The following is a 10844-nucleotide window of genomic DNA, read 5'->3' on the forward strand; positions in this document are numbered from 1 at the left end:
TGTTACGTTTATCAGCATAACACTGGGTCCTTAAATTCTCAGCAACTGCTAAACTGCTAGCTTCTGCTGAGTACAGGGAAGCTTACAAACAGTAAGCAGGGACTCCCAGTCAGCTATGGCTTGGAAACCAGGCCAGATTAGCCATTTAAAGGTCTGTAAAGATTTTAAGAGAGTCTACCTGGAAGCTAGCAAAGAACCACTGACTTACAGTTACTAATTTCCATGCTATAAATAGTTAATCCCTCCCCCATGCACACTCACTCCACACCCACTCACGTGGTGATGAAGCGTGCGCTTTGCTGGACACCTCCCACTGCCCTATAGAAGCCCAGACACCATAAAAAACAGTCCTGTAACAGGACACCAATTCTGCTGAGCCTCTTCAACACTGGTAGCTGGAGAGAGGCTTTGGGATTGAAACTCCGATCACGGCTGTAGAAGCCACCTTGCTGTGACCTTTGCACCACATGGACTGACCCCAAGCTTCAGTGACCTTTTTGACTCATATTGAAGGCTGTTTGCAAAAATAAGCATATCTGCAACTACTGGCTGTTTCACAAAGGCATCTGACTTCACCAGATTTTGGGTCATAGTTTTCCAAAGCTGTATAATAAAAACACTAAGCTTGATTCAAACTCACCAGCGCTTTAACATAAATAGATTTTTCCTGACACTTATAAGGTTGATGCCATTCAGTGCCCAGTCCAGTCAAAAACAGAGTGCATGTAGATAGAAGAACGATATCGGTAAAACTTCTCACCCATACAATCAAAACTCCGGCTCCTTGCACTGCTGCAGGCAGAGGCTACAGTAAGTTGGGAAAACCTTCTGAAACTAGATCCCACATTAATATACCCATGACTGAATCCTTACAGCAACGTGTCGCATTCCAGCGCAGCCACACTAGTGCAGGCAAATTCTACGTAATGTTGGGTAATCTATCTGGAAACCAGTAAGTCTCCTCCAAGCTGCCCCAGATGGAAACCTTCCATTCATCAAATGCTTGCAAATGAAAGTTAATGAGAATTAATACTGATTAGCTCTGTGCCCTCGCTGGCAGCAAAAGGCAGACGGATTTTTTTATAACATTTATCTACGCATTACAGCCTGTCTGTTAATGCCAGTTCAGTCAACCTTCATGGGTCTAGGTTACTTTACAACTATAATAAATTTAACCTATATAACTAAATATAACTGTCAGTAATAATCAAAGATGCCAAGGGCAACTATGACACATGTACTGGAGACACCAGAAAACTTGGACGTCGTGTCCAAATACAGCATATGGAAAAACCAGCACAGACCAGAACAAAAATGGCTGTAAAATGCAATGAAATGCAACAGAAAAACATCTACGTGTTAAAGCAGTGGTCTCAAACTACAGTCCTGGAGGGCCGGAGCCCTGCACATTTTTGGGTTCCCCCTCATTTAACACACCTGATTCAACTCCTTGTGCTAATTACCACACAGCTCTTGAGCTGAATCACTTGTGATGGAACAGGGAAAGAACTAAGCTACACAGGGCTCCGGCCCCCCCAGGACTGGGGTTTGACACCCCTGTGTTAAAGCATTACAAATTAACAATTATAAATCTATACAGTAATAATGTATCTTTTGGCGCAGTCATGGAGAAGTTAACACGTATTATTATGAATAAGCCGATTATAATGGAACATTTGGGAAAGAAAATATACACGAATGTATATAATACGAATGATTTGTGATTATAACATTACGCATAATTACAGCACAATAGCATAATGTCTTAGTCATTCAAAGTTTCACAATTCAAACCAGTCTATATAAAATATGGAATGACAAAGAAAACAGAAATTGTTCACACAACTACAACGTCCTTACACTAAACACCCAAAAAGGCAGAAAAACAACACAGAACAAAAAATTGAGGCCACACATGAGCAGTACCTACATTACACAACTTAAACTTCGTTCATAAAACTCTTTTGCTTCATAAAGCCCACCAGTCATCCCTCGCCAGATGACTAGATTATTATTCCTGATCTGTGAAATACCTTTGATTATTCACCAGACACTCACATTTGCCCCGGCAACTCAGCCCCCTCCTCGAGATTTAAACATGGTGGATGACACAAGCGCGTTTGCGCTCTCTCATTGGTCAACGTGACCGTGGGAGCCCACCTTCTATTGGTCACCGGCTGTCTAACGATTTCAGTGCGTCACACTTGACGCTAACAATTAATGTGGGAAGACGATTACGCGCACTTCTCGGAAGTGTGATGTTTCTTACTGAAAAACGTAACTTTTCTGTATTCTATGCTTTGGTTCTTCATATATTGACGTTAGGTTCATTAACAAAAATCGATAAAGCGATACAACTTTGTAAGATGTAGGTGTGTATCATCCATTATGGAGCACTCGTGATATATTTTTAAGTCAATATTCCAACATGTATTTCCTGTGAGGGGTTTTATGCGCTAGGTGATTATGATGACAGTATTGTATGAGAGCGTCTTATTGTGCAAGTCTCGACAAGCTAATATAAGCTTTGTTATGACTGATGGACAGGTAGGAAGTGCTGTATGATCAAAGTTCATACTGCTGGATGACGTGTAATTAAAAGTAGGTCTTTCAAAGGGTGGAATAAGAACGAAACCGCGCATCTTTGATACAGATATTTGATCCAAATCTTTATTCGAAACTCAAAATTCGTTGTGCATTGAAAACGTCGTTGTCAATGCACTGCCCAGCGAGTAGTAACAGTATTCAAGGGCATGCTAGCAAGTGAATGCAAGGGAAGGGAATAAAAACAGATATTAAAATGCAGTTGTAGAAAACTGGAAGCATTAGCGAGAAAATGAACTAAACATGAAAGCAGTTATCTGACCATGGGCGTCGCCACCATTAAATCATAATTTGGACCCCCCCCCCACATTTAACATAAAATATTAGTTTTATTCCAGTATTCATAATGCTTCTGACGCCCCTGTATCTATCATGACAGTGCAGAGAATAAGTGAAAACAGATTGCTTTCTCAGCATGAAAGACATAAGCAGTTGGAAGGTGGATGGATTCTGTTTATGTGAAACGAAACAGAGTAAGGGTATGTTAAATGGGGACACTGTCAAAGAGGAACTGGGGGTATTACAGTACTTGGGCTTTGGTGTAGGATAAAAATAGTAAACACATTGCTTGTTTTTTACTAGGATATTTCAGTTAGAGCTCTTTTGATACCATAGGTCGTGGGTATGAATTATGGCTGGAGATTCCCCCAATTCTCAATCCAATGCCAAAGCAGGCAATGATGAGATGGATTTACACAGCATGATGACCTGGGCTAAGTCAGTCATTCTGTGCCGTGGGCAACACTTCAGTAACGCTTCAGTGCCATCACAGCTCTCAGCCTCCAGCTCATGCTGGTTCCCTCCATCCTTTGGAACCAGTGTAGGCCTCATAGAAATGACCATTTCACCCTTTCAGCACTGATTCCTGTTTTGGGATCGCAGGGCGGTTTCAGTGTTCTAACAGGGAGTAGGGAAAGGCGATACAAAACATCATGCTTGCATGCAAGAGCCAGCCAAGTATCTGTGTGCTTAAGGAGAACAACAGCTGGCCTCGGAGTTGTTGTTTAATACTATTATTCATCTGCAAAGCTGGAGGTAAACAGGGGCGGTTGTTTTGGCAGGCAACCCCAGTAAAAAAAAGAGTATCAATCTCTGAACTAAGTACACCCTGAGAGGATTCCTCAGTTGTTTTTGATTTCAATTTGCCTTTGGGTTAAGTAGGGCAGCAAGCATATCTGTCTTCTGAGTCGCATCATCCTCAAATGACTGTGATCTCAAACAATACCTGTCACACAGGGAGGAGAGCGAGTGACACCAGTGATTTTGAAAGTGAACGAAATCAGCAAGTTACTGTTTTATTTCTTATTTGAAATGAAGAGTTTAGGTTAGTGCTCACCATACGCTTGTCATTAGGTTTGTGAAGTTCCTGCTGGTTCCCAAACACAGACTGGCCAATGCATAAATTACTGCAACTGAGTGTCTGCGAGTTCTGCTTAAGACCGCTGAAGACAAAATTACTCACCAGGTAAGCTTCTTTGACATTATAATTGCGCTATGTTCTCCTGGGTACCATCACATGGTCATGGGAACACCTCAGTCAAGGGAACCAAAGCTGAGAACTGCTTGAGATCGTTTTACAAGGGATCGACATTTGCATTCCAACACTGGAAGGGATGAGAATGTAGAACTATGAAAGATTACACCTGGTGTGAAATATTGACTTTCCCTGGGTAAAATACAGTCTTTCAAAAATCCTACACAAAAAACAAGAGAACAAAAACTCTTAAAAAAAGAATGAAAAAACTTCCTGTAATTATTTAGGATATAATGGGATATAACTAACCTTAGACTGACTTTCATTGTTCTTGACCTGAAAACATTGTTAAATAATCATTGATAAACTGTACTTATGGATGGATATTTGTAGTAAATTATTTTCACTTTTTCATGAAAAAAACCTGAGATTTGGCAATGGCTTTATACCATTATAAAAATGAGAAATTAGTTTGAAAATGAATTAGTAAAATGAATGACTTTTACAGCTTCAGGATCTCTATTGGAAGGGAACCACAGAAACACTTGAACTTGGACTTCTTATCAGATATTTCATACCTACTGAGGACTCTAACTATACTGAGTTTAGCTTTACACTTGCAACACGTATAACTCAAAATGATAAACTAGACTGTAGAAAGGATCTCAAAGCGAAAGACCAGAAATGCACCCGTATACATCTCACTACGAATACAGAGCCTGGATGGCAGTCTGTTGACAGGTAAAATGCAGGGGTCTCCCACTGTTGCAATGGTAAATGTTTTGGATCAGTGCTTACAGTAACTCTTCTTGAGCATGAATGAGAGGTTATTGACAATGTGCTGAGAGAAGTTCTTGAGTTATACAGTACATTCACACCCTTGTGAGGAAACAGAGACACTTGCCTTTCTATGACCCTTAATGGCTACAGGTTTACATTATTGTTTTAATTAGACTGGCCTTAGATATTACATGTGACTTTATATTACTGCACCCAGATATAAGCTTTTGAAGTGGTGTTTCTATGATTTCATGGAACAAAAACAGAACATCTGAACTTTCTGTTCCATTGCTTTTTGCTCATACAGGCTCTGCACTTAGCAGACAGCCTCATTCAGATTTTTTTTCCACATCCAGGTGTTTTACAGCAATGAAGAATTGTCACCTAATACTTCAGTCAGCACATAGATCAGCTTGGGGCAACTAAATTCCACTGGTATTACAAAAAGCCAATAATACAACAATACATGTCACATTTATAGAGATTTGTGGCACCCACTACAAAGACTTTTCGTGACTACCTCACTGCCTGCTGACTGCTCATTGGGCACACAGTGACATTTCTGCTTGTGCATAGTTCCAGTTCTACTTCCTGAACAGTGGGATCATTTGTCCATGGGCAATCACACTGCAGCACATTCACCTATGGAAAACCACAATGTCCAGCTTGAGAGAGCCCGGATACCTACCTTACTATTACCAGCATCATACCCAGCAGGCATCTAATCCATGATTCATCAGACCACTGGATATGGTTTAAGCTCAAGGTGTCTGACATTAAGAGTTTGCGCTTAAGAAGAGCCGCATCAGTGCACCTTTCCACAAGGCCACTGATTCAACATGTTAGTCAGTGACGTCCTTCGTCTGTGTCTCACTTCCTGTCACTGCGCCTCTCACAGTGACACTATGTGAAAATGAGCTGCGATTGTCAAAGTCTTTCCCTTGCACTTTATTTGTTGATGCTTAAGTCTTCAGTTCCCTTGTTCGAAGGTACATCTGCATCATGTCTCTTGGGATGTGATGTATCTGTGGGTTAAATGTCTCCATTTTTAAACAATACATATCTATCCTGTTCATCAAGGACTGAACAGGCTGCTCCCTTCCTCTGTTTTTCTTCACCATAACCCCCGTTTCCTTAAAATGTCGCTGTGTGTTGATCGATAGACTCTCTTCATCAGATCCTCTCCAGTTTTGTTTTCACTCCCTTCATGAGAAACATGGCACTGAATCCAAAGTCATGACCTCAGTTTCTGGCTCATCACCAGCATACAACAGGCTGGTCCTCCATGTTAGTGACAGCTACCAGCACAAACAGACACGCCAATGCATAGCGAATAAACACAGGGAGGGTCATGCAAGGTGATCGTGAAAAACAAGGGGGATAGGCTATGAATATAAGTAGGTCCACACAGTGTGGTTACATTTTATCATGAACCTGTCCAGTGTAGGGTTGCAGCAAGCTTAACCTAGGAAGCATAGGGCACAATGCAGGGGACACACTGGATGCAATAGCAGTGCATTGTGGGGCCCCGCTCTCACAGTGGTCATATTGGGAAAGAAAACCACAGATTGAAATTCACCCCCAGGGAGGACAAGAAGATAAAACATTCTGTAAAGGTACATACAGCTGACCAAGCTAAGAATAACAGCCTCACCCAGGGTTACGGTGGGGTTACGTTCCGATAAACCTATCATACAGTAAGCTGAAAATATTGTAAGGCAAAAATGCATTTTAATACAGTACACCTAACCTAACAAACCTCATAGCCTAGTTTAGCCTACCTTAAACGTGCTTAGAACACTTACCTTAGCCTACAATTGGGCAAAAGATTTCAAATAAAGCCTAATTTATATTTTTAAAAAGTGTTGAATATATTGTGTAATTTATTGAATAATGTACTGAAAGTCAAAAAAAAAAATTACCTATCGTAAAGTCAAAATATCGTAAGACAGACCATCCTAACCCGGGGAGGGCCTGTAATTTAAGAAGCTGGACTGTCACATTTGCCACGAGATAAAACAATTTACCAGAATGATGCCGTTAGGATGTGACCTCAGGGTGCAGCTGGACAGATTGTTCAGTACAGGCATCAGTACAGGGTCATGATGAGTCTGCAGCCAACGCCAGGAAACATGGGCCACAAAGCAGGGCAACGCTTTGGAAACAACGCTAGTCCATCGCTGGGCACATGATTGCAGCTACTCACTGCTGGCAGTTTAAGATACCAATTCACCTAAAACTCTTTTTTTTTGACTTAGGGAAGGAGTCCATGCAAATTGCCCTGGAGCAGGATTTTAAGGCCCAACTTGGAAACAGAAACATAGGGCACTAATAAGGTTTGCATAAATGTCTAACGTTTGTAAACTGAGAGACAGCTGTGTGTATGTGTGTGTGTGTGTATATATATATACACAATATAAACACATATGTCAATTCGAGATAAGTCTGCATACACATGCACACGCATTTACATATATGTAACAGTTTTATTACCTTATGAATAGTCTGTAGGATTTGCAAACTGCCCCAACGGTTTTGATGTAGCTAATTTAGATTTATAATTGAGTAATATATATGTCGTAAGATTTCTTGTGTGAGAGTTTTAGAGAGCTGGTAACCCTGATGAATGATAGCAAACATGCACACCGACACATAACAGCCCATACGGAGGGTCGAAGGGCGACGCAGTGCCACGGGCTCAGCTTCTGCCGCTGAAATGGGGATCATTACTGCACTGAAAGCGGCACCAGTAAACAGACACTAAACCGAGAACCAGATGTACGCGACTGGGCGGGGATATAGAAACAATCCGGACGGAAAGTGAGAAGTGCAGAGATAGGAGAGGACTGGAAAAAGGGAAACCGAAGATAGGAAGGAAAGGACAGATCAAGGGAGTGTGGAAAGGCGGATGCAGTGAAGGAGAGAGAAAGAAAAGAGCTGACAGGAAGACGTCTGCAATAATGAATAAGCAAACTTACTCAGTGTTATATATACAAACTCGCTGAGTCCAATTAGGCTACATGACAGGATGTTATAGGGAAAAGCACAGGGAGTTTGTTAGATATCTCAGGGTTTAGCTGGAAAAGCCGGCCTTGCAGTCTGAGGGCAATTATGTAATAATAATGACTAATTAAAATGCGAATAACAGTCAAACAGTGTTGGTCACTCATATCTGTTACCCAGAAATATGATATAAACCAACAAAGAGACATTTAAATAATTTTAATACGTCCCCATAAATTATGCAGACTAACGTGTTGCAACAAACCTAAATTGCAACTTAAATGCATATTTATTTAACGATGAAAACGTCTATCGACGTTTAGAAAAATAGATAAATGAAACCTTGGCGGACCTTAGGAAAAATATAATGAGTTTGCAGTACAGATGCAGCCAAAAGCAGCCGGCACTGTGGCAAACGCCACAGCAAGTGCTTATGGAATAAGTGAAATGCAAAATGAACATGCATTAATCACCTCTGGATTTCTCATCCTTTATTTCACCAAAGCAGATCATTTCATAAACACAACTGTCCCTCATGTCCGGTTCTCTAACCGGTACCGAAACAACATCTGAAACATATATATTTATTTATCCTTTATTTGACCAGGAAGGTTCCATTGAGATACAATATCTCTTGTTCCAGGAAGTCCTGGCCAAGATGGCAGCAATAAGATAAAAAGTTTCATATACATACATATTTGTCTAATGTACTCCATCACCCGTTCCATGTAAGGACAGTAACGAGAAATTTAAAGGAAATAGAATTTAATTTAATCGTATTCTATTCTGTTCTATTCTATTCTATATTATGCTAGCCTATGCTAGTTTATTCCTTTCTGTTCTCATGTGATTCCACTGATGTCAGACATTTTCTAGCGATGACACTTGAATGAAATCAGACACGCTCCGGAAATTCTTCACCTGCCATTTGACGGTCCTTTTCCGAACAACTCATTTAGTGTTCCTATGGCGCCACCTAGTGACAGATTCGTCGTCTTCTTCTTACTTTTATTATGATGATTCTTCTTCTTCTTCTTCTTATTATTATTATTATTATTATTAACAACATATAACTTAAATGATATATTATCATATTAATAAAAAAACTGAATTTAATTTTTTATTTGAACAACTCCAGAGCTGATTACCAAAATGACATGATTCTTTAGTAAAATATGCATATGTCTGGGGGTGGGGAGGCATTTAAATTAAAATTAGCTTAAAAGCTCCATCCTCTTACACATAAAGGACTGAATTTTGTTATTTTATTTATAGCATCATTCTGTATAAACTTTGGACACCAGAGTGAGTAAAAATCCCTGCCGGATGTTTCTGAGATGCTGTAGCCCCCGTGTCCTCCACCAGCAATCATACCACACTTAAAATCACTTAGATCAGGTGTGTTAATCATTATGCCGCTTAGTCAAACAGTCACTGAAAACCCTTGACCTTGCCTGCTTGCTGTATGTATTCTGTTGCAGCTGCGTGATTGGCTGATTGGAGGAGCAGACTGCTTACGTTAACGAGCAGGTGTGCCTACAAAAGTGGCCACTCAGTGTGTGTGCATGTGTTATGTATATATTACAATGTAAGAAAAACCATTTTGATGTTGTCCACAAGGGGAAACTCAATACTATGTACATAAAAAACTAATAATGCCAAATACAAAGTCTTGTATTTTGCTTAGTTACTTGTGCTTAAGGGTTGGACTGTGTATGGAGAAGGTTGTCATTGTTGGGATTAGGGTTATGCCCACAGAAATGAATGGAGAGTCCCCATAAAGGTATAGATACCTAATCTGTGTATGTGTGTGTGTGTGTGTGTTTATATAGAGTAGAGCAGGAAGCTGGCATGTTTTATGCATTGGTAAATATTATGCATTTTTAATTTGCAGCTGATAAAAATTCATGAATGATGCGGTTCACTCATTTCGTCCTTGTGCTCTTTGAAGGACGACTCCTGATAATAATCGCAGTCTGAAGCTGTCACCTGATTACACTTCACACTGCAGATGAAAAATCAGCCTGCTGATTTAGTCATAGTTGCAGTTTTCTGGCTTTCTGTATCCCATTTATAATCATCATATTTATTCTGACTTTCAAATAAGAATCTATTAACACTACACCATTTGTTATATAATGACTGTGGGAAATATCATCAAGCAAAATTTGAAATGAAGAATGAGGATTTTGAGCCCTCACTTGTCTCTCTTCTTTTTCCGTTCCCTGCTTCCCTTCTCCCCCTCTTTTCTGCTCACGCTCTCTCTCCAAGACGCCTCCTCACCCCCCCCTCCCCATTTCTCTATCCTTCAAGGTGACTTTTTCGCTCAGCAGCAGCACTGTAAGTGGAGATAAGCGCGATGAGAGAGACGGCAGGGAGGGCAAACGAGGCGCACAGAGGGTATGAGGTTAAGAAGGAGACAAGTGCGTGTGAGAGGGTGTCCATGCCGTGCTCTGGTCCGTGGGCAGCGGCAGCCTCTGCACTCCCCATCGCCGTGCTCTTCCTCCATCATGCCGTAAAATCTCCATATCTTCTGCGTAGTGGCACACGTGCACACGTGCAACAGCATGTGCAGAAACATGCAAGCATGCTCAGGAACATAAAGACCATCCTCAGATCTCATATCACTAATCAGTCTAAATTCTGCTTTATTGCTGTTCTTTGTCATGCATTACTATGGAAAACAGGTCTGTGCTTATAGTACGGAAAATCATAGCCGTGGTATAAAATCAGGAATCTAGGGCAAGCTGCTAAATTTAGGGGTCTGACGGAAAGAACTGGAAGCTTGTCAGAGTTGGCGGTATAGGGGGGTTAGGGCGGGGGTTAAAAGCGCCCCGCTCCCATCAGACCGTATCTGCATGCCCAAAGAAATGGGACCTGTCTCGCAGGAGCACCGACCCAAATGTGACGTCAGTTGCTTGCATTTGCAGCAGATGCCCCTAGAACATTTGCCACCATGACGTCTCACATTTGCTATAATGAC

Source organism: Paramormyrops kingsleyae, chromosome 6, assembly GCF_048594095.1.
Source record: "Paramormyrops kingsleyae isolate MSU_618 chromosome 6, PKINGS_0.4, whole genome shotgun sequence".
Lineage (NCBI taxonomy): Eukaryota > Metazoa > Chordata > Actinopteri > Osteoglossiformes > Mormyridae > Paramormyrops > Paramormyrops kingsleyae.